The sequence below is a fragment of the Perissodus microlepis genome, chromosome 3 (assembly GCF_051167445.1).
Source record: "Perissodus microlepis isolate ML-2025 ecotype Zambia chromosome 3, ASM5116744v1, whole genome shotgun sequence".
NCBI lineage: Eukaryota > Metazoa > Chordata > Actinopteri > Cichliformes > Cichlidae > Perissodus > Perissodus microlepis.
The window spans coordinates 50,597,033-50,621,614 of record NC_140463.1 but is presented as its reverse complement, the minus strand read 5'-3'; the positions used below and the strand labels follow the sequence as shown (position 1 = coordinate 50,621,614).

At 42.7% G+C, this 24,582-nt stretch overlaps 1 protein-coding gene and 1 pseudogene across 2 annotated transcripts in view; one reads left to right on the top strand and one right to left on the bottom strand.

Moving 5' to 3' along the window:
* The window catches only part of LOC146391788 (protein NLRC3-like), a 453,804-nt gene that overhangs the window by 78,597 nt on the left and 350,625 nt on the right, over positions 1 to 24,582 (bottom strand). The gene's annotated exons all lie outside the window — the stretch shown is intronic.
* Positions 8,671 to 21,970, top strand: LOC146391799 (protein NLRC3-like; annotated as a pseudogene). Its single transcript, XR_014797319.1, has 6 exons — positions 8,671 to 8,750; positions 15,095 to 15,187; positions 16,354 to 16,430; positions 16,547 to 18,374; positions 19,886 to 20,059; positions 21,803 to 21,970. The product of XR_014797319.1 is annotated as a protein NLRC3-like (transcript).

Sequence of the window (24,582 nt, the reverse complement as noted above, 5' to 3'; positions counted from 1 at the left end):
TTTAAACCTAATTTTTCATGTTTTGTTGGATTAACCTTCTGAGGTCTGAAATACAACCGGCCATTTTTGACTCCTTTTGAGTTTACGTTTGTATTTCACCATCAGATTGTTTCATTTTATTTTTCCCCCCTTGCCTTGTTTGGTATCTTTTCAGCTCAACTGAATTTAGTTGTTTTTTTCACTGACATACTGCATTAGTACTACTATTACTATTAATAGTACTATTACTGATCTGAAATCACACAAAGACCTTAAACAGTTACCGTCACTCCCAAAAGTTTCCCCTAAACAATCAAATCCCACGTGTTGACTTATTTTTTTTAATTGGTCGACATGGTACATTTTTCCACCAATAAGAAAGAGGTGGCTTTTTTTCTTTCTTTACTGTTTTCGCGCTGTCCTTACATATTATCATAAATCTGGATTTACTGGCCTGTAATTAAAATTAAAAAACTTTGAAGTCCGAACTTTCAATGTGGGCTGAAATAGAGACTCAGCAGCTGCAGCTTGTTGCTATGTCAGCTTACATCAGTCATGTGATTTGGAGATGCAGTGTCTGTGGACCACAGATGGTTAATAACACTCACCTTCCTTCCATTTCCGGAGTGTATCCAACCACCTGTGTAAAAAGCGAAATTCCCATGGTGTTGTTCAAAATGTGCTCTGGCACAATCATAAACATCGCTTGGGTCCTGCTATGGGCTGAACCATTTGTTAATGGTGGAGGGGGGGACGACACTATGCAATATGGTCAGTTTTAGCATTTATATTCAGTATTGACTGTCACTACGCTCAAACTGTTAATGCTATCTTATTTTAATAAACAACACTGTCATATGCAAAACTGGGGTGGCACTTGGGGTGGCAAGGGATCATTTTAGGGTGGCACTTGCCACCCCATGCCACCCTTCTAGATCCGCCCCTGGCTGTCGGCCGCTGTTTTTTTTTTCTTTCTTTTACTTACTTCCGAAAAGAAAACCTAGATTCTGCCGTTCAATACTGAACAAATGTAAACTTTTTAAAATTATGCAAAATGCAAAACGCTTAGCCGTGTCTCTAATAAAACCGCTGTAACTTCAGAGATAATGTTCATATGTTGATTAATGGTTTTCTTTCTTTTTTTATGTACTGCAGAATATTTTTATAAAATCCCATGCCAGGAAAACCTTCATGTTTTTCTGTTTTATCCTCAGCTACTTTGACACAAAGGCATCTGCTGTGATGCTCACACCTTTGATAAAGTCTTGCGAGTGTCAGATTTCTTTTTATAGATATAAAAAAGTATAGAAATGTACTGATGCATGACCTGAATTATAATATTTCTGACTTTCTGAGGCAAAATTTCCCAGATTTAAATCGAATTGAATTGAATCGGAATCGAATCGATTCTAGAAATCAGTGACAATACCCAGCCCTATTTACTAGCTAGATGTTTTTAAACTGTGTTTATTTTATAAGGCTCATTAAAAGTTATTTAAACAGAGCATTTTTGTTTTTATAACAAAGTTTTGGAATTTTTTTTGTGGTCTGTTTATTAACAGAGTTAAATGTTGAGGCACATGAAGGAAGTGAATCTGAATGACATGAAGGTCACGATGTCCATGTAGAGTGCAGACAGGCAGCACAGTATGCTTTAATCTGATCCAATTCATCTTGTTACAGACTTTTTAATATTTGTATAAGGGGTGTGTGTGTGTGTGTGTGTGTGTGTGTGTGGGAGGGGGGGGGTCGTCTCTGTAGAAGGTCAGGGCTCTGATAGTTACAGTTAGCGGGTGACTTACTGGGCAGGTGGATCCTGAGTGTCTGTTGGAGTCAGGGTTCATTATGGTCCTGGTTGCTACTGGAAATAAAGAAACAAAAGGAGGGTGTGTTGTTCAGGAAGTACAGACTGTAGCTCAGCAGGTAGAATTACTAACTGGAAGGTTGGAGGTTTGATCCCTGGCTGCTCCAGTCTGCACGCCACGGTATCCTTGGGCAAGATATGGAACCCCGACTTCCTCTCCGATGCATCCATCATAGTGTCATTGTTAGAAAAAGAAGTGCTTGTGTGAATGAAGCACGCTGTATAAAATGCTTTGACTGCTCATATTGAAAAGCAGCTTATAAGAACTGGTTCATTTTCCAGATAATTCCACTATTAAGACAACAGACATTTGGGAGGCTTTCTCCTGAGAGTAACACTGAAAGTCTTGCTGCTCCTCCACAAAATGAACTCTTCAGTTTAGATTTGATTAAAGACACAGCTCAGTTAAACACAACTCAAACAAATCTACACTATTTTTCTTTATTACGCAGCATTTTTATAACTATTTCCAGATGTTTCTTTTTTTTTTTTTTTTTTTTTTTTTAACAAACGGGACAGACGTGACTGGGGGATAGGACAGGGAGAAAGAATGAAAGAAAGAGAGGGAGAGAAAGAAAACCAAAGGGGAGAAAAGACGGTGAGAAGGGGGGGAAGAAAGGAAAAAACAAACAAACAAACAAACAAAACGCCTGTATCACCTGTATGGAGAAAAAAAACAGAAGAGAAAGCAAACAAAGAGCAACATAATAAAAACAGCACCATCACAATAAACTAGCTAGCAGTAGATAACAGTAGATACTAAATAATAAACAATATTGTGCAGCACGCAAGATAGACAGCGCACAATGTGCTTTGAGGCAGCAGCCAAGAAAGGTGTAGTCCGCGTCTGTGTACACCCGTGTGTACACCTGTGTGCATACCTGTGTGGATCAGCATGCTTGTATTCCAAAGGTTTCTCCATGTAACGATCTGCTAGGGAGTGTGGGGAGCCATAGCCCCGTCCACCAGGGTATGAAGCAGGTATGGAGGAGATCCAGGCCCCAGATATCCAGAGGCCCCAGAGTACAAGGACCCGAGGAGGACCACCAAAGGGGGGGGGAACCGTGCCACCCTCCTGGGAAGAGCTGAGTAGAGCCCCAAACGAGAGGTCACCCCGCAGCTACGGAGCAGAGGCCAGAGGGGGTTGCAGTGGCGTGCCCGCGGGCTCTGCCGGCAGCCAGCTGTGCCAGAGAGGACCGAGCTTCAGGCCCAGAGGCCAGAGGCCTGAGGGCATCCCACCCCCCGGAAGGAGCCCAGCCGGGCCACAGGCGCCCGGCCCCGCCAATCGGCCACCAGGAGTGAGCCGGTACATACATGAGCGCTCAGCCCCAGACGACAAGGACCACCAACACACCATCGTCTGAGGGCATCAGCCACCGGCAGGGAGTGTGGTGAGGGGAGATAGGCCTCCGTACTTTAGAGGGCCTGAGATGTACCCAGAGAGGTTGAGTCTAAGACCCAACCTGACATATAGACACAGACAAACAGGCACACGCGGACACAGACGTGCATTCCCACCCCCATATGCACAACCAAATACTCGGCACTCACCCAACGTGTAGACAGACACAAATAGACACTGCACAGACAGTCGCACTCCCCAAACATACTCTATATCCCAGGTCCAGGTACCCCCGACCCCAGAGGGGCAAGCCGCACCTAGACCCAGGAGATGTAACCCTTCTCTCTGGGGTGGAGGCAAGCGGACCACCTCCTTATCTGCAGTAGCAGGGAGGCCCCGCATCCCAGACCCCAGTCTAACGGCCAGCACCTCCTCCCAGCCCCCCAGCCCTGACGGCTAACAGAACTGGGGTGAGTGAAGACCTCAAACCTCCCTACGCCCGCTCATATGTAATGTTGTTGTGTGCTGTTCTAAAGTGCATTTAAAACTCAGGAGAGCATGGTACTAGCTTCCTCTCAGAGAGCAGCACGGCTCCTCCCGAAAACCCTCAGTGTCTAAATGCATTTAAAATTGAGGGTAGGGCACCAGCGCCAGAGGTGGGTTGGAGTACAACGACCATCCTCTGGATGCTGTAAAACGTGCCCACCCCCAAGGCCCTATATGTATGTGTTATGTGAAAGTGTGAGTAATGTGGATGTCTAGGTTGCAGAATAAAATTGAGGCACAGGCGGCCAGAAGGGGACAGAGGGGGAGTGCCTCCTCTACACCCTGGTGACATACCTGCACCCCAAGCCCTGCGTGTGTGGGTGGGTGTGGTAGAGCGAGAATAGGGAGGCAGCTGAGGATGGGGAGGGAAGAAAGGGAGGGGCAAGCGGCCCCTCCCTGGGGCCAGCTCCCCCGCTGACCCCAGTAGGCACCCCCACGCTCTGGAACCCACCAGGGCAAGGGGGCCCAGGCCCATCCGGACCGGGACCCGCAGCAGCAGCACTGCCCAGCCCCACAGAGTCCGGGGCAGCCCACCCGACTCCACCCCAGAGAAAACTGCACCCACCCCATCATCCAATCATCTCCCAAACTACACAAGACAATAGACACCCAGGTTGAGTTCATTCTCCCCCTCTCCTATATCTCTCCCCCCACCTGCAGAGTGAGCTCCTGTGGTGAGGAGACCACCTGCAAAGATGTAACAACCTCCCCACCAGTTAGAGAGCCCCCTAGTTGGGCCGATGCACCAGAGGTCCCCTGCACTGGGGCTGAGCCCCCCTGCACCCACCCGCCCACTGCTCCGGCGACACAACAGCCAGGACCCAAGCCCCCAAGGCCCGGCCAGCACCCCAGACCGGGGGGCGGAGCACCCCCAGACCCCCAAGCCTCCACGCCCGTCCCGGACCCTCCCAGGGGCAGCCAGGCTACCAGGCCAGTAACCAACGTCCGCCAGCACAGACCCTCCCCCATCTCCGCTGTACGCAGCCACAGGGAAAACACCATCCAAGAGCCCCCAGAGCTCCTAACCAGGTCATGGCCACAGCCCCCAGGTTAGGCCCCCTAGGGAAACGTCCCTAGGGACTCCCCAGACGCCCTAAGGCCGTCCCTACCCCCATATCAACCACAATAGCGAAGGTAGGACCAAACCATGACCCCCCACCCCCACTAGGTGATGAAGCCGATCAAAGGAGCCCAAAGGGATTGATCAAATGTGATATGTGATGGCAGAGGTTGTATCAAGACTAATGTAATCTATTAGATGGTTTTTATATTGGTTAGAATTAAGATTATTTTTATTTTTCCAGTTAATGAGGACCATTTTCTTGGCAATGCATAGGGCCATAAAAACAACGTGGGCTGTGTTTATTTCTGCAGTGACCTCATCCAAGTTGCCCAGCAAGCATACTAAAGGGGAGGCTGGAATGTTACATTTCAGACACTTTGATAAGTCTTCACATATCTCACGCCAAAATTTCTGAACTGGTGGACAGAACCAAAGAGCGTGGATGTAATTGTCCGGTGTATTTGCTGTGCAGTGTGAGCAGTTGTTGGAAGGCGTATAGCCCATCTTGAACATCCTATGACCAGTATAGTGCACTCTGTGTAATATTTTGTATTGTATTAATTGCAAACTGGGATTTCTGATTCATTGAAAGGTTTTTAAGCATATCTGAGACCAAAGGTTTGGGTCTAAGTTGATTGATAAATCTGCTTCCCATTTTGCAATAGGAAGGGATATTGATTCATCTATTTTAGAAAGTGTTCTGTATATTTTAGACAATAATTTGGGGGGTTTTAGACTAAGAAATTGTACCACACTTGGTGGTGTTTGTAATTCAGCTTCACTGGGATTAAATTTCTTTTTTACTATGGATTTAATTTGTTGATATTCCAAAAATCGTTTCTTGTTGATCCCATATTGTATAACTAGTCTGTCAAACGAAATAAAGTCTGTTCCTTCCAATATATGTTCCAAGTATTTAATTCCTTTGCAACTCCAATCTGAAAAGTTTATCATATTATTGTTTTGTAATATGTCCGGGTTGTTCCAGATAGGTGTACGTTTGCATGGGATTAATGAAGACTCTGTCATTTTTAGAAACTCCCACCATGCTGTCAGAGAAGAGCTAATATTGATGCTTTTAAAGCATTCATGTCATTTGATGTTTGAGCTGATAAATGGTAGGTCTGAAATTTCTAGGTTATTACATAGTGCCTGTTCTACATCTATCCAAGGTTCATCTAAGAGGGTGTGTTTAAACCATCTAGAGATGAACTGAAGCCTGTTGGCTAAAAAATAGTGATTAAAGTTAGGCAGATCTAATCCTCCTTTATCCTTGGTCCTTTGTAGTGTTTTTAAGCTGATACGTGGGGGTTTATCTTTCCAAAGGAATTTAGAAATGTACGAGTCTAGAGATCTGAACTAATCTTGTGATGGCTTATTTGGGATCATTGAAAATAAATAGTTTATTTTTGGCAAGATCATCATTTTTATAGCGGCGACCCTTCCCATGAGTGATATGGGTAAAGATTTCCATCTAGCCAGGTCGCCTTCTACTGTCTTTAAAAGTGGGATGTGGTTTAATTTAGTTCATTCTGAAAGTTTAGGAGAGACATTAATACCTAAATATTTTATATTTCCACATTGCAGTGGGGAAGGAGAAGAATTATGGAAGGAGCAATTAATCGGAAGAACTGTTGATTTTGACCAGTTAATTGAATAATCTGAGACACTTGAGAAGGAATTTATCAATGCAATTACCCCAGAGATATTGGTTTGTGAGTTTTGGAGAAAAAGTAACACATCATCTGCATAAAGGCTGATTTTATGTTCTATATTCTTACATTTTATGCCCTTAATTGTTGTAGCCTGTCTAATTGCTGCTGCTAATGGCTCAATAAAAATTGCAAACAGTGAAGGGGAGAGTGGGCATCCCTGTCTGGTGCCCCTCAGAAGAGAGAAGCGGGAGGATGTTTGGTCATTTGTTCTGACACAAGCTGTTGGGGAGTTATATAATATTTTAACCAGTTTATGAAACAGGGTCCAAAACCAAATTTATGTAAAGTTGCAAATATAAATTTCCAGTTAACTCTGTCAAATGCTTTTTCTGCATCTAAAGAAAATATTATGGTTTCAGTGTTTTTACTGCATGAGTAGTCTATTAAATTAAGTAATCTACGTGTATTTGTTGATGAGTGCCTACCTTTTATAAAACCAGTTTGGTCAGGATGAATTAAAAGGGGGGTTATTTTCTCTAATCTCTTTGAGAGAGCTTTGCAGATTATTTTAAGGTCTACATTAATAAGGGATATTGGACGATAGCTTGAGGGATATACAGGGTCTTTGCCTGGTTTTTGTAAGAGACTGATATTTGCAGAGTTCATATTTGGTGGTAGTCTACCATTTTCTTTGATTTCCTGCAACATCCTGTGAAAAACTGGTGCCAGAATTGTCCAGAATTCTTTGTAAAAATCTGTTGGAAAACCATCTGGACCTGGAGCCTTATTATTGGGCATACTTATCAGAGCTTCCTGGAGTTCACCTGGCGTCAGTGGCGAATCCAGTGCCATTGCTTGGGTGTCTAATAATTTTGGAAGAGTTATGTTGTCGAGAAATTGATCAATTTCGTTTTTAGATGGGTTTATTTGTGGTGTATATAAAGTTTCATAGAAATCCCTAAAAATTTTATTTATTTTTTTAGGATCATATATTGTATTCCCAGATAAATCTTTAACAGCACATATAGTTGTTTTTTCTTTATTGATTTTTAACTGGTTAGCAAGAAATTGTCCGGATTTGTTACCGTGTTCATAATTTTGCAGGCGAAGTCTTTGTACTAAGAATTTAGTCTTTTTATTAATAATTTCATTTAATTCTAGTTTTGTCTTGCGTATTTTGTTTAATATTTCTTGATCTTGGTGTGACACATAGGCTTTTTCTAAGGATTTGATGTTTTTCTCTAGTTCCTGAATTTTTTTGTTTTCTTCTTTCTTCTTATGTGATGAGAAAGAGATTATTTTACCTGTCATCACGGCTTTCCCTGCTTCCCAGAGGACAGATGCTGATGTTCCAGGAATGTCATTAAAGCCTAAATATAGAGTCCATTCTTTTTTAAAGTATTTGATAAACTCTTCGTCTTTGAGCAGTGATATATTAAATCTCCAGTTTTTTCTTGGTGTAGTATTATTCATCTGTATTAGTGTTAAAGATACAGGAGCATGATCGCTGACAGCTATAGGATGAATCTCAGTGTCTGTAATGTGACTCAGCAGTGAGCTGCTGACCAGAAAATAATCCAGACGAGAGTAGGAGTGATGGACATGTGAGAAGAAAGAATATTCCTTACTGTTGGGGTGAAGGGAGCGCCATGCATCGCAAAGACCAAAGTCGCTCATATACTGTTTGATTATATTTGTGGACTGCCAGTTACGCTGAGTTCCTGCTGTATTGAGCCTATCCATTTCTTCATTTAGTCCCAGGTTGAGGTCTCCCCCCAGAACAATTGTGCAGTCTAGGTGTTCGGAGAGTGTACTAAAAAAACCGTGGAAGAATGAGGGGTCATCAACATTTGGACCATATATACTTACAATACCTAGCTTTTGGTTAAGTATAGATAGTTTGACGATTAGGAATCTGCCCTCTGGATCTATAACTGTATCGAGTACTGTGAAATTAATATTTTTATGTATTAGAATTGCTACTCCTCTTTGTCTAGAATTATAACAGGCTGAGAACACATTAGGAAACTCAGGTGTTTTGAGTTTATTCAAACCTGTGACAGGCATGTGGGTTTCTTGTAATAAAACAACGTCTGCCTGTAATTTTTTAAGTTGGTTAAGTATTTTTAACCTTTTTCCAGATGTTTCTAAAGATGAAAACAGAATTAAACTCCAGCCTGATCCGTTTCTGAAGTTCCTGACTCTGAACGTCCCTCAAACGCCTCTCTGATCGTTTCCTTGCGTCACTTTTACTTTCGCTTTCGTGAATGTTGTGGCGCAGTTGATCGTCTCCATGTTAAGGTAACGTTAGCAGTCTGTACTGTTTTCCTGGCTAACATCAGCTGTGTGCAGCTTAGTTTCAGCATAAATCTGCTTCGTTTTATGTGAGATCAGAGTCTGGGAACGAGACAGAAACAGTTAGTTGATGATCAGCAGCTGAACTCAGAGTCGATGTTACTGTGGATCCACTGACTGATGACTGTAGGCAGCTTCTCCTGCCTCCATCAGTCTGTGGATGTATGGGCTCAAATTGTGGTCATAAATATTTTGTACTTGTAAATCAGGATTCGTAGGTGGAAAAAGAATTTGTGTGTGTGTAAAAAAGATTTGTGTGTGGACTTAGCTAAGAAATACGTGTGAAACTCTGCACTCAAGTTTTAAGTTACAAGTACGACCCTATTTTTCTTCCTTTCATCTGATTGGCCAATGTCATTGGTGTGTTGTGGAAATGACAGTCTTCACTAGTGGGGATAGTTACAAAGCTTTCTTCGTTATGAATGAGCATACATGTTTTTATTGAACATTTGAAGAACCAACAAAAAAAAAAAAAAAAAAAAACTCTTGTAGAGGACAAAGTCAGAGATAGAAACGACAAGGAGCAGGTGCATCTAGTAGAGCTGCTGCAAAAACCCACAGAGCTCAGCAGCCAGCACAACAAATTCTGGATCCTTGGTGTTATGAAGGAAGGAAGGCTCAGGGTTTAAGTAATCAGCATCATGGGCTCATCCGATTAGAATGAGAATAAGCAGTCATCTAATCATTTACAGGGTTCTCCTTTTATTCCCAAATCAATAAAGGAAAGAAGGAAAGACACACATGGACTGCCAATGCTGAAAGAAAACAGAGACTTAAGTTACTCATTACTTTAAACAATACATAAAATCAAAAACCCAAACACAACCTCACCTCTGCTGCCGCCCTGTGTGGGAGTGAAGAAAGAGTGAGCCAAAAGTGAATGCAGTCCTTATATAATGTGTGACAGGTGAGTGCAATTAAGGACAAGCACCACACCCAATCAAAGGTGAGAGAACTAAACAAGGTGCATCTGGTGAAGTGAGTGGGTGTGCTGGGATGTGCTAAAAGGTGGGTCTTTACAACACTTGGCTTTTAGTTAGCAGTTAGCATTAGCAGCACATGCTGCGTCTGATGTGAAAGGACCTTTATGCTGCGTACAAATTCTTTTTACACACACAAATCCTGATTTACAAATACAAAATATTTATGACCACAATTTGAGCCCATAGGTGGATGTTCATTAACTGCTGACAGTGAGACAGGGGTGTCCTAAGAGTTGCTTTTCGGAAGTCGCTGCCAACATTTCATCTATAAAATGCCTTTCTCTGCTCGTTCGCTATAGTCTGCTGTAGGGCTGGGTGTCGTCACTCATTTCTAGAATCGATTCGTTTCCGATTCACAAGGTCCCGAATCGATTTGATCCACAATTCGATTCGAATCGATTCAATTAGATTCGATTCGATTTGAATCTGGGAAATTTTGACAGTCAGAAATATTATAATTCAGATCAGTAGATTTACATATTTTTGTATCTATAAAAAGGAAGCTGACACACGCAAGACTTTATCAAAGGTGTAAGCATCACAGCAGATGCCTTTGTGTCAACGTAGCTGAAGATAAAACACAGAAAAACATGAAGGTGATTTTCCTGGTCTGGGATTTTATAAAAATATTCTGCAGTACATCAAAAACAAAAGAAAACCATTAATCAACATATGGACGTTACTGTCATGGTCCGGGCAGGTACCTGCAGGTAGTGATGGCCCGCTTGAAGCTGAAGCTCTGGTGCGTGTGTCGAAAAAAATCAACACAGTGCTTCAGAAGCACTGTGTCGAAGCTTGATTCGTTTGGCCAGAGTCACGTGATCAGTGACGTCCGAAGCTTCATTTATAACCTAACTGCTTCGGTATCTGATTCAATGGTTTATCAGGAAGCGAATCATTCGCGGGATTTGTGGAGTGTTTTGATGGTGACAGATAGCGAACCACTGATCATTCCACTGAGAGATTTGGAGCCAGCGAGGAATAGAGGAGGTTCTGTTGTGTGGGAGAATTTTGAGTTGATTTTTGTCAATCGGGTGGGTTTTCCAGCTTTGTTTTCTGGCTGTTTGCTTTTGTTTTGTGCGTGTTTATTATATCTGAAAACGGGAAAAAGGTAAAATGTCAAAAATCTGCTTCCATAATATAAATATCATTAAATAACTGTAGAAAAACTTCCACTTGACTCTTTACATGTAATGTTGTAAAAATATATATTTTATTGTTTAATTAATCTGAAAATGTTAGTCTGCCAAATGTGCAGCAATTGAATTTATTTATTCTCTTTAGCTGATAGTTTGTGGGGCCCAGTTAGACTGTATAACAGCATCTCTACCAGTTTCTCTGCACTCCAGCCTCTTCTGTGCCATGTGAAGGGATTTTCCTTAAGGCAGGAGAAATTGTCTCCACGAAAAGGAACAGGTTCGGCCATCACACACTAGAACAAATTCTCTTCTTAAATAAAAATGAAAAAGGGTTACTTTAAATGCATCATGTTTTTAATTTGCAAGTTCATAAGCATTTTCCCTTTCCATTTAACAATCAATTCTACCCCCAGGTCAAAAATATGTCTGGGAAAAATTACCTAATAATATTATTTATAAATATACCTGTCTAGCGGTTAATTGCAGCAATTAAGTACATGGAGTGGTGTGGCAAAGAAAGACCACACCATGGTGCATTTAAACAAGGAGAGTTTACTGGTCAAAATTATTTATTAAACAAATAAAACACATTTTTGTAACCACCAAAAAATACATGTTCAAAGCAACACAACAGTGGCCCAATATCAGACAGAATTCCAGAGTAGAGTGGGCAATCTTAATGAAGCAGTTGGTTTTATTTTGTGGATTCAAGCGGCTCTTCATATTTTTGGCCACCAGATAGGACTGTGTTGAAAAGCTTTGAGTAATGAACCGTTTTTCAATACAAGCTTCAGTGCTTCAGAAAGCTTCATTTGGCCATCACTACCTGCAGGTCTCCTACAGCGACTCCTCATTTAGGCGGAGATCGGTTGCTCCTCCCTGGCTGACCACCTGTGGGCAATTATTCCGGCAGCATATAAGACCTGCGCACTCAATCGATCATCGCCTGAGTATCTGCTATCCCATAGGTAGCTCCTGGAGTGGAGGCCTCACCGCCCTCATCCCCGCTTTCCTGGACCTGGGCCACCTGCTGCTGGTACGATGTTGCCAACTGGCCCGCCACTCACTTGCCTGCCTCCCCCTCACCTCAACCGCATCCGGGCCTTCCGCTCCACCTGTCTTCCCCACCTGAAACCAATGCCCGGCCAGTCACTTCATAGTCAGCCTCCACCTCCCCTCTGCCTCAGCTGTTCAGCGACATCCTAGAGTTGTCTAGGTCACCCTTTGTTAACCTAGTTTATACAGCGCGCCTCTAGTGTGGTGGCGTCGTTTTGTTTTCGCTTGTTTGTATTGTGGGGGGGAAATAAACCTTTTGTTCATTTACTGTCTCGCTTCCGGTTTGGTTTCTGCACTTGTGTCCATCTGAGTTTCCTCGTGCCGCTGGGCCGTGACAGTTACCTCTGACTTTACAGTAGTGATGGGATTTCCGGCTCTTTTTAGAGATCCGGCTCTTTTGGCTCGGCTCACTAAAAAGAGCCGGCTCTTTCGGCTCCTAACCAGCTCTTCAGGTTGTTTTGTTGCTTTAATTAATTTATTATTAACAATAATATAAAATCATGCACAAAAGGAATTACTAACGTAAAAAAAAAGTGGTTTTATTTATATGTTTATATATAAATATATGCGGTGGCCCCTGGAGACAAAACACGTACAAACTTCAAAACACATTTCTAGCATGAACTAAACTTCCAAAACAGAGCTACCTAGATCACTTAAATTACACAATTGAAAGCATATGTGTATTGTTTCTGTATTTCTACACAAGCACTCATATATATTCAAATAATTTAAAAAAATGTTCATTTACCTGTTACTACCACACACCAAATCCGGTCGTTGGTACTTGCTGGCTTGTGTAGCCACTAGGTAACAAAAGCTCAACACTACCCCTAGCATCCTGGAGCACTTCTGTTGTCTTTTGTACGTGTTTTGAGTTTTTATGTGCTTCAGAGTTTTTACGTGTTTTGGAGTTTTTACGTGTTTTGGAGTTTTTACGTGTTTTGGAGTTTGTACGTGTTTTTACGTGTTTTGGAGTTTGTACGTGTTTTGGAGTTTGTACGTGCTTCAGGGTTTGTACGTGCTTCAGAGTTCATACGTGATTTGTCTGTAGGGGCCACCGTAAATATACTTTTATTTATTCACTCGACATAAAATGTAATAAATAAATCATATAATACAAAAATCAACTATTCACATTTCAACTTTTAACTATTTAAATTTTCAGCTTTTTCCTTTTACAAATTTAAAGTGAAACAACACAAAACACTGCAAACCACAACACAATTAAATATAAATTATAATATGAAAACAAAAAGAACATGCATATTCTCTGTCATATGGACCTGCATGAATAAACTTTCTGAATCCTTTATCCTTTATTATTATTCTACCTTTCTAATGTGACGTTGTTGTCCCTGGCTCTCTTTCTCTGTCTCTCCCTCTGGCTCTGTTCCTGTGCTACTGCGAGTGTAACTACCGCCCCTCCCCCCTCTTCCCAGCGTAAAGCACAAGGCTCACGTGCAGAGTGAAGCAGAAAAAAAGTGCGAGAGAGAGAGAGAGAGAGAGAGAGAGAGGCTGAGAGAAAGAAAAAAAAAACCCACGTGATGGCTCGCAATAAGGAGCCGGCTCTAAGAGCCATTTCGTTCGCAAACGACCCATCACTACTTTACAGCAGTTTTATTAGAGACACGGCTGAGCGTTTTGCATTTTGCATAATTTTAAAAAGTTTAAATTTGTTCAGTATTGAACGGCAGAAATTAGGTTTTCTTTCCGGAAGTAAGTAAAAGGAAAAAAAAAAAAACAGCAGCCGACAGGCTGTAAGAACGGTAGACTTGTGCGTAACAAGCAAGCGAATAATGCAGAAAACAGATTTTTAGATGGGAAACTGTTCTTGAAGTACAGAGAGAGAGCTGTGCATGAAGTGTGATTTTATCCTGGTGGCAGCAAAACAATCAGAGGGAATTCATGACGATGTTTATGTGAAGCGTAGTTTGGATCTTCTTTTGCTGCTGGTTTACTCAATATTGTTTGGAGAGAGATAAAACCTGCAGCTTCAGAATCAGCGCAAAAAGGGCGTAAACACAAAGCGCGGACCCGCCGAAACATCAGAATCAGCGAGCTGACGGCTTTCAGCGAGCTGTCGGCTTTCAGCGAGCGACCGTGTCTGTGCCGTCAGGTGAGAAAGTCACATCTCACTGATTCTGATGCGTCGGCGGCTCCGCGCTTTGTGTTTACGTCTTTGTGCAGAATCCGTATTCCTGCTCTCATTTACTGTTTTACCTGTTTGGTGGTTCTTGAAATTTTGTGACGTTTGACCTGAGATTCTGGCGTTTTGGCCAAAATAAATTTATATTAAAAAATCGATTCAGGATTTTACCGAATCGATTTCACATTATCCAAACCAGAATCGATAAATTGATTATAAAAACCCACCCCTAGTCTGCTGTCGTATTTGTGTGCAGGTTTTTTCCTTTTTCAGTTTAACTGGTGATATTCATTCGTGTATTGTAGGTGAATGCGCTGATGCTAGGTCATAAATTAGTAAACTGGCCGTTTTTGCTCAATAATTCCTGTTTCATGTTCAAACCATCAGACAGAAACTCTGCGTTTGTTTTTATGTTCTTCAGCCTGTTGTTCTTGAGGTAATCTGTGAGGCGTTTAATGACCCTCCACATGCTCTGAGGGTCATTTGAAGAGAAACAGAACTTCATCTTTAGAGCATAAGTGGGTTTTTGCCCTCTTTATGCCCGCGGTCAGGCTCTGTTTATTGTAGTATAACACTCATAGGACACGGTGTCCCGCTGCACACAATGACAGCTGCAGAGTTTATGTCTGATGTATTAAGTATGAAAAACTGTTGGGTTAAAATCTGGTCAGAATGAATGCAGGTGCAGGTGTGTCAGTTTAGGACCACTGGACTAACATCCAAGTGCTCACAATATAAAGTGTATTCTGTAGTAACATCCTGGTGTTGCAGCAACAGTCCCACATGGAAACGTCAACGGTCAAACTCAAAATCTCTTTTTGTCAACAATAAAATGACAGCAGACCAATTTGAACAAAGTTGGTAAAAAGCTTCAGAAATTAGTAAAATACTAAAAAGTGTCTTGATGCTCAATCATCCAGTAAATCCCCAAAAAGTTGATTCTGTTCATCTGGACGTTTTCAGCAGCATGGATCAGTGTGAGGACAGAGAGGAGGGAGTCCCTCCCTCTAAAACCACTCTGTGTGGGGAACATGAGAGCCAGACCAAAGCTCAGAGGTGAGATGACCATCTCTAACTGTCCATGACTAACATTAACATGTGTGCCAGCCAGGTTAACATTTATGATGAACTATGATTAATTAACTGATGTTGAAACTGGAGCTTTACTGACCTCTGAAATTCCTCCTAAAGTGTTATTCAGTGTTGTGACAGTCAGCTGCTTCAGCTGCTGCTGGGATGGGCTGTGGCAAAGAGAACAGAGAAAATCAAAATCAGAGTTTTTCTCTGAATTAAAAGCAAGGAAACAACAATATATTCTACATGGTGAAACTGATGGTTTATGGTGTTTGGGTCTGTTTTTCTGTATTTATGCAGATAAAGTGTAAACTCAGATGAATTATACCATCAAATGTTAAAGGAAAATATCAGGATGAGTGTCTGTGAGCTGAGAAGGACGTGAAGCGAGCAGTTTATCCCAGAGCTGAAGCTGCTCTGTGTGCAGAGATGAGCTCAGATTCCTGCTGTGATTGATCAACAGTCACAGAAATGTAGACTTGTAGTTATTACTGCAGTATGGTCACAGCAGATACTGATAAACATGTGTTATGAGGATGGATGATCAAGTTTCTACTCTCTCCTTTAAATCTCAGTTTTTTTCTTCCTCACAGTTTATCTGTTAATTTATTAATGAATAACACTGAAAGAGTTTCTGTTATATTTCCCCTTGAACATCACCTTATTAGGGCGGCATTAGGAAATAGCCCCCCTCCAAAGAATGAATAAATGAATGATGATAATAATAAAATGATTAAAAAGCAGAGCTCAGAGTGGTAGGATGGTCAAACATGGATCCACGGGTGGTTCAACTGCATTTGGTGACGTGACTAAAGCAAATCTTTCAAATAATCCCACCATCAACGGGATGTTGTCTCCGTTACTACGGTTACTTTACTTGGTCACCGTGTGAATTTCTTTGAAATGAACCAAATTCTTTTATTTGTTGGTTGTTGCATATTTAACCTCTACAGTCAGGAAAGGAGGAGATGAGGCCTCAACAATGTTGGGTTGTAGCTGTGGTTCAGGTTAGAGTGAGTGTCCATGGAATAAATGTAAGTCAGTGAACTGGAAACATGACTGTGTTAAAACTTTTTTCCTTTTTATAATGAGTCTAATCAAAGGTGTACAGAAGTATCTCCACTTTGACTTTTCTGTGTCACCATCAGAGCTTCTGCACAGTGTGGAGAAAGATCCAGAACCAGAGCTGGACTGCAGACAGCCAGTCAGAGCAGCTGTGTACAAAGTAAGACTGAACATCTGTCTGCTGATGGACTCATTTCTGAAAACTGGACTTCTTGTGTTGTTCAGACATTGAAGAGTTTTCTTTCTCTTTAGTCTCATTGCTTTTCTTTCTTTCAGCAGATGTTGGTCTGCAGGAGGTTTTAGATGAACATAAGATCAGTCTGAGGAGGAGATGTGAACGTGTGACTGAAGGAAGTGATGAAACAGGAAGTAGAACCCTCCTCAACAGGATCTACACTGAGCTCTACATCACAGAGGGACAGAGTGAAGAGGTTCATACCCAACATGAGGTGAGGCAGCTGGAGACAGCTTCCAAGATGGACGCCCTCCATGACGCTCCAATCAGGTGCCAGGACATCTTTAAAGCCTTACCTGACCAACAGAGACCCATCAGAGTGGTTCTGACCAACGGCGTGGCTGGTGTTGGAAAAACCTTCTCAGTGCAGAAGTTCACTCTGGACTGGGCAGAGGGCTTGGAGAACCAACATGTCAGTGTGGTGGTTCTGCTTTCATTCAGGGAGCTGAACCTGATCAGAGATGAGCAGTACAGTCTTCTGGAGCTGCTCCATGTTTTCCATCCAACATTACAGAAGGTCACAGCAGAGAAGCTGGCTGTCTCTCAGCTTTTGTTCATCTTTGACGGCCTGGATGAAAGCAGACTTTCATTGGATTTCACCAACAGGAAGCTGCTGTCTGATGTCACACAGAAGTCATCAGTCAGCCAGCTGCTGACAAACCTCATCCAGGGGAATCTGCTTCCCTCGGCTCTCGTCTGGATAACTTCCTGACCCGCAGCAGCCAATCAGATCCCTCCTACATGTGTTGACAGGCTAACAGAAGTACAAGGCTTCACTGACGCCCAGAAGGAGGAGTACTTCAGGAGGAGATTCAGTGATGAAGAGCTGTCCAGCAGAATCATCTCCCACATGAAGACATCCAGGAGCCTCCACATCATGTGTAGTATCCCAGTCTTCTGCTGGATCTCTGCTACAGTTCTGGAGCACATGTTGACTACAGAGCAGAGAGGAGAGCTGCCCAAGACCCTGACTGACATGTACTCACACTTCCTGCTGGTTCAGACAAAGAGGAAGAAGAACAAGTACCATGAGGGACATGAGACGAGTCCACAGGAGCTGACGGAGGCTGACAGGGAAGTTCTTCTGAAGCTGGGGAGGCTGGCGTTTGAACATCTGGAGAAAGGAAACATCATGTTCTACCAAGAAGACCTGGAGCAGTGTGGTCTGGATGTGACAGAGGCCTCGGTGTACTCAGGAGTTTGTACAGAGATCTTCAAAAGAGAGTGTGTGATCTTCCAGAAACCAGTCTACTGCTTTGTTCATCTGAGCATTCAGGAGTTTCTGGCTGCTGTCTACATGTTCCACTGTTTCACCAACAGGAAGACAGAGGTGCTGAAGAACTTCCTTAAACCAAAATCTTTGACCAAGATGATTTTCAGTGTTTTTGATAACAAAGATCTCCAATCACTTGATGTATTTCTGAGGAGAGCCATGGAGAAATCCCTCCAGAGTGGAAATGGCCACCTGGACCTGTTTGTTCGCTTCCTTCATGGCCTCTGTCTGGAGTCCAACCAGAGACTCTTAGTAGGTCTGCTGGGTCAGACAGAGATCAGTCCAGGAACCATCCAGAGAGTCATCAACAACCTGAAGGAGATGAACAGTGATGAAATCTCTCCTGACAGAAGCATCAACATCTTCCACTGTCTGATGGAGATGAACCACCTCTCAGTACATCAGAAGATCCAAGAGTTCCTGAAGTCAGAGAACAGATCAAAGAAGAGACTCTCTGAGATCCAGTGCTCAGCTCTGGCCTTCATGCTGCAGATGTCAGAGGAGGTTCTGGTTGAGTTGGACCTGCAGAAGTACAAAACATCAGAGCGGGGACAACAGAGACTGATTCCAGCTGTGAGGAACTGCAGAAAGGCTCGGTGAGTCCAGATGTGATCATTAACATCATTGATCAGTGTAGGTTAGTAGTTTAATTTTGAAAATCAAATCAGATTGTAACCACAAAGTGTTTGTGTCCGTACGCTGCAACCTTCCACACCATTCCTTTATTGTACAGACTCAGCAGCAGCTCCATGGATCCCAAATCCAAGAGTGGAGAACAGATTTGAAGTGTGTCACATCCATGCAGTCACAGCTGTTTCCACCATGTTTCCACTGATATTAATCCTGTTCAATGACACGTTTCATATCAGTGAATATGTTCTTTAGGACGTCCACTGACATGTTTAAGTGTCCTGCTGGAAATCACTCAAATCATCCATGAAATCCATGAAAAATCCTTTTAGTGTTTCTAACTTCACCCTCTGTCCTCTCTCTCTCTCCATCCTCCTCACTGCTTCTTTCACTGATAATCACACAAACATCGTATTCAGCTACAAAATAACACAATAATATCATCTGATGATCATTATTATAAGAGCAGGATCCATATTTGATATCAGAGTAACACACTGCTTGGTTATGTGCAGTCATCATCAGTGACTGTGGGTCAAACAGAAGCTCTCTGATTGGTTGCTGACCTTGGTCACCTGTCCACTCTCACCTGTTTGTGTTTGCTCTCTCTTTGCTGTCTCCATCCTCTCTCTCCTTTCTCTCCCTCTCTGTCTTTGTACCGTCACTCAGGTCCAATGGAAACAGTGACATTTACAAACCAATCAAAGACAAACTGATCCATGTCAGGTTATAACAATATTCAAAGTGAATACAGGCTGCTGCTGGACACAGACAGGTAACATCATTGTGACTCGCTGTCACCTGGATCTGGACTCATAAACACTGAAGCCCTGAACAGGAATACAAATCATTTTCTGCCAACTAGCGACACACCAGCAGATAATGGCTCAGAAAGCTAAAATGAGCCAATCATTTCTGTGTTTAGTTCCCCTGAAATCAGATCTGATATCAGCAGCTCTGAGTTCATTCATCATTATTGTCCAGTGATGAGATTTCTGCTCCGTTTGGTAACAGTCAGCAGGTTTTTCCTGCGTGTGGACGTGAACAGTCGTACCTGACAGCAGGTAGCAAACAGAGATCATCTTTCCAGCTGGAACTCTTCACTGAGCTGAACTCATTCAAAATGTTCTGGAGTCAAAACAGGAAACAGTCAAAATGTGTGTCTTCACTCTGACTCTGGATCAGATCTCAGTGACAGACTGTGGACATTATGGAAGCCTAAATGTGACACCATCTTCCTCCTTCATCTGCAGATTAAAGCCAAACAAAGATTCTCATTAAAAGTCTGCAGGTCTGAGAGAGACTCAATCGTTGTGTCATGTCAAACACAGTAAGAGGAGCTGAAGCACAGATGTGAAGAGCAGATTCATCAGATTATGACCTCACTCTGTTGTGTCTTCATATACATTCAGTCTGTGTTTATAATGCAGATTTTCTGCTTTTATAATAACACATTTTATATTTTCTATCATCACAGACTGACTCAGTGTCGACTCTCAAAGACTCACTGTGAAGTTGTGGCCTCAGCTCTGAAGTCCAACCCCTCCCATCTGACAGAGCTGGACATGAGTTGGAACAAGCTGCAGGATTCAGGAGTGAAGCTTCTGTGTGCTGGACTGGAGAGTCCAAACTGTCAGCTGGAGACTCTGAGGTGAGTTCACTGACTGTGGCTGTTGTTGTTTTTCTATATTTCAGGTCTTTGATTGATGTTTGAAACTTTCTTTAGTTCCTAAATGTTCAGGATGTGTCTGAAGACAAATGTGAAGAAGTTTGAGTGCTTTCATAAATGTTGTCTTTCCAAACGACTGAACAACAGTTTTTCCTTTTGGCTCCAAACAGAAGTGACAGACTTGAGCAGGGTTCATTTAAAGGCTGACAGAAGTGGAGTGGTGACGGGGAGATGTTTGACAGGACAGTGTTTCAGCCTCCACAGGTTCATGTTGTGCTCCATCAGTCAGTGAAGATGAAGGCAGTGCTGATGAGGCTGTAGAGTGTGTGAGGGATGTGAATGAGGATGATGAAGATCTGATGATAGCAGATAAAAACAGGCTGCAGAGACTTTGAGCCATACAGGGCACACAGTGTGTGTACAGAACAGCTGAAATCATTATGGAGGCCTCACTGGAATATGGAAGCATCACAGTACAGCTTCAGTGAAACTTTAAAGTCTCTGATATGAGATGAGAAATGAAGCAGCCAGAGCTTTTTCATGAGTGGAAATCCACTGTGACTGTGAGCAGCTGCTACAGCCTCCAGATTAGCCAGCAGCTCATCCTGCTCAACATTTCCTCACCAACTTTAATGGAAGTGTGATGTTTTCAGCTGGAGTGATGGTCAGGGTGGCCTCCCTCTCCTCTTCTTCTCCTCTTCCTCTTTCATTTGTAAAGCCACTTCTGCTGCTTTCATTCATTTGGAAGTCCTGTAGCTGAGTTTGGGAGAGACTAACAGCCTCGGCAGCAGAGGGGAGAAAGGCTGTAACACCACCACTTTACTCTGTTCTACCTGTCACATCATTTTATCAGGAAACAAATATGCTCATGTTTTTACTATGTTTGTCTTGAAGATGTAAGAAGATCACATGGTGCTTTTTATTATTGTGTTGGTTTGTTTCCTGTCTCTTGGATGGAGCCCAGCTGTGCGTGGCCCCTGGGCCTGTGGTCAGAGTGTGTGCTGGATAATCCGGCCCAGGATGAGGCCAAACTGACATGGGATGAAATGTCTGTCACATAATTGAGCTTAGTGTAGTTTCATTTCTGCACAATTTAAAAACAACCAAAACTTTGTTCTGTCTTTTCTATGTTATACTGTAGACTTGCTTTGATACTGTGTCCAAAAGGAGCAGCTTTTACTTTGAAGGGGAGGCGTCTCTGTTTCCTCTTCAGGTTGGATGATGGAAGCAAATTAGTGTGTGATGTTCTTTCAGTGTTGCACTTTGTAGATGGTCCCTGAGCACTGGTCCACAGCCAGCTGCACATAGAGACCAGTGTTGTTAGTCCAGGTCAGAAGATGACTTGTTGGAATGAAAATGAGCTTGTAGTTTGTCTGCTTTAATAATGTGACTGGAAAAAGGTGTTGGACTTCAAATATGTCCATTTCTTTCACACTTCACCTTTAAAAGTGAAGCCTTGTGGTTCCTGGAAGGAAAAACACGACTTTTTCAAGTCTTTGTCCTGTTTTTATGATAAATGTACGACTTTAATGTGAAACATTAAGAGTTTTTTCTCTTGTTGTGTTTGTTTGAAGCTGCTTCCTGTTGGCTTCAGCTGTTTGGAGTTTCCATTTTCTAAACTTCTACATTCTGAACCTTCTTCAGCTCTGAACAGATGATGAAACACTGAATGATTTCAAGCTCACACTTTGTCTAATAAACTTACATCTTTCATTCTTTATACAGATTGAGTCTCTGTGGTTTGTCAAAGATCAGCTGTGATTATCTGGCAGCAGCACTGAAGTCCAACCCCTCCCATCTGAGAGAGCTGGAGCTGAGCATCAACTACAACCTGCAGGATCCAGGAGTGAAGCATCTGTGTGGTTTCCTGGAGAGTCCAGGATGTGGACTTGAAACTCTGAGGTCAGTCAGCATGTTTTAGTTGTGCTGAGATGAATATGATGTGAAAGTTGTGCTGACACTAAACTGCAGACATCAGGCTGATATTACACTGATCCACACTGAGGATCTTCATGGTAAAGTCTGTTTTCTTCTTCTCTGGTTTAGTCCATTGACTGCAGCAGAACAATGTTCACATTTCAAACCTTCAAAGAAGAAGAAAAATCCTCCACTGGATAATTCACTGTGAAACTCTCCAACTCTTCATTCCACCTTAAAGTCTGTCTGACACTGAAATCCAAAGCAAAATGTGCGTTTGCTTTACAGACAGCAGTCCAACACAAACATACACACATCATCCAAAACACAGTCCAACATCCAAATCTCCTCCACTGCCAGCATGAATGATGGGAAAGAGAAGGAGGAACACTCTGACATTCAGGGTTAGAATGAGTTTCATAAAGCAGGCTGTGAAGATCAAAGCTGCATTAGAAAGCTTACATGAATGAATGAGTGGACAGAAGTGGACAGAGATCATCTGAAGCACTTCAAAGGCTTTAAATCAGCACATTTCTCTTTATTCTTTATCAACTCTGTTAGTTTCTCTCAGTTTTCTGTGGAATGAAGCTAACAGCAGGCTAATAAGATGCTGACCAATAGGTTTCTATTAAAGGTTGTAATTTGTATATGAAAAAGTGCTTTGGCTCAGCAGGGATCAGCTTACAGGCAGAATACAGCTGCTGGATGGGATTAGCATGTCATAGCTATCTACCAAACTGCTAACTGGGGGATTTCAGGCCATCTATGGATCATTTTTGCTAATTGTTTATTCAGCTTAGGCTCAAAGGGCTGCAGCCTGTGCCCTAGCTGTCATAGGGCAAGAGGCGTGGTCCACCTGCACAGGTGAGCAGTCCATCACAGGGCCAACAGAGAGAGACAGAGAAGCACTCTCTCACATCCACACCTACAGCCAATTTAGAAGCACCAATGAACCTAAGCAGCATTTCATTGGACTGTGGGAGAACATCCAACCTCCACAGAAAGGCCAACAAGCTTCAACCTACAACCTTCTTGCTTTAAGGCACTAGTGCGAACCACTTTTCCCCATTTCAGCCCAAATCCTGCATCTTCCTGTTTCTGACTCCAGGCCAGCTCCACTAACACTTTCTCATCAGACACTGCCACCTAGTGGAGGAAGTCTTAGTTCCATTTGAAGCTTCAGATTACAGTTAGTTCCTTTACAAAGAGGTGGAGGTGGTGGGGCCACAGCACCATCATCACTGAGTGCCATAGGACACTTAACCTTTGTTTCCATATGCTGGGAACTTCCTGTTGTTCCAAGGAGGACTGGAAAATGTGTGAAAATCTCCCAGTCAGTTCCTCACAGCACACTTCAATCATTTCCCTCCCACAGCATCAGGACCAGGGCTTTTTCTCTCTTTGGTCCCACTAAGAGATTTCCACACAAACACCTCATCAGTGGGACTCTCAGAGCTACCAGCCCTTTGCTACAATCACAAAGCTCTTCATTGAAATCAATGATATCAAAGCTGGAATCAAATGAGTCCAAGTCTTCTGCTGATTCAGCATCACATTCATCTTTGCTCCTTGTTCTGCATCCCCACCATGGACTTCATTCCTTTCCAAGCCAGCCTTGAGTGTCCTTTATTCAGCTCATCCTCTGCTTTACTTTCACACCTGATTTTAGCTGCTTTATCTCTCTTTCAACAAGTTTCTGTGCCTCAATCTTTTTCTTCTCTCCCTCATAACAAGAAAGCTTCTTCTGCCTGAGAACATGTTGGAGTGATTTACTAATCCAGGGCTGCTTATTGGGGAAAATACTTCCTGTTTTCAAAGTAATCCCCATTTTTCCCAGAAAGAAATGTAAGTAGAAATCGATGATCTAAGTGAGAACACGAGCCTTTAAAAAGTCCCAGTGGGTGCAGTCAAAGCAGTCCCTCAGTCCCAGTATAGAGTCTTTGGTCCAGACTGGAACAACTGTGTGCCCAGTTTGAGCTCTCTTCAGTCCTGTGACCTGACAGACCCAGAGGGGCCATCACATCACATTTAGAAGCTCCCCTAATGGAGCCACAACACATGTCCAACACTTAGTCTGTCTTGTTGGACCAACTGGAAGAAATGATTCAAGGACTTAGTCACAGAACAGAGATTCAAATCTCCAAAATCCAACTGGCTGCATCAGGACATATAGTCTGAAACTCTGCACAGTTTGCTGTTTGAAGCTGCTTCCTGTTGGCTTCAGCTGTTTGGAGTTTCCATTTTCTAAACTTCTACATTCTGAACCTTCTTCAGCTCTGAACAGATGATGAAACACTGAATGATTTCAAGCTCACACTTTGTCTAATAAACTTACATCTTTCATTCTTTATACAGATTGAGGGGCTGTGGTTTGTCAAAGATCAGCTGTTCTTCCTGTTTCTGACCTTTATGGTCACCATGGTAACGGCTGACACGCTCTGATCAAACGCTGTCAACAGCCAATCAGCTCTCTGAACAAAGCAGCACGCAGACCAATGACTGCATTCATTTCCAAGTTTAAAGCAGTGAAGAACACAGTCTGTAGGTGAGGAAGAATTTAGTGAGAGCAGATGTTTGGATGGAATTCC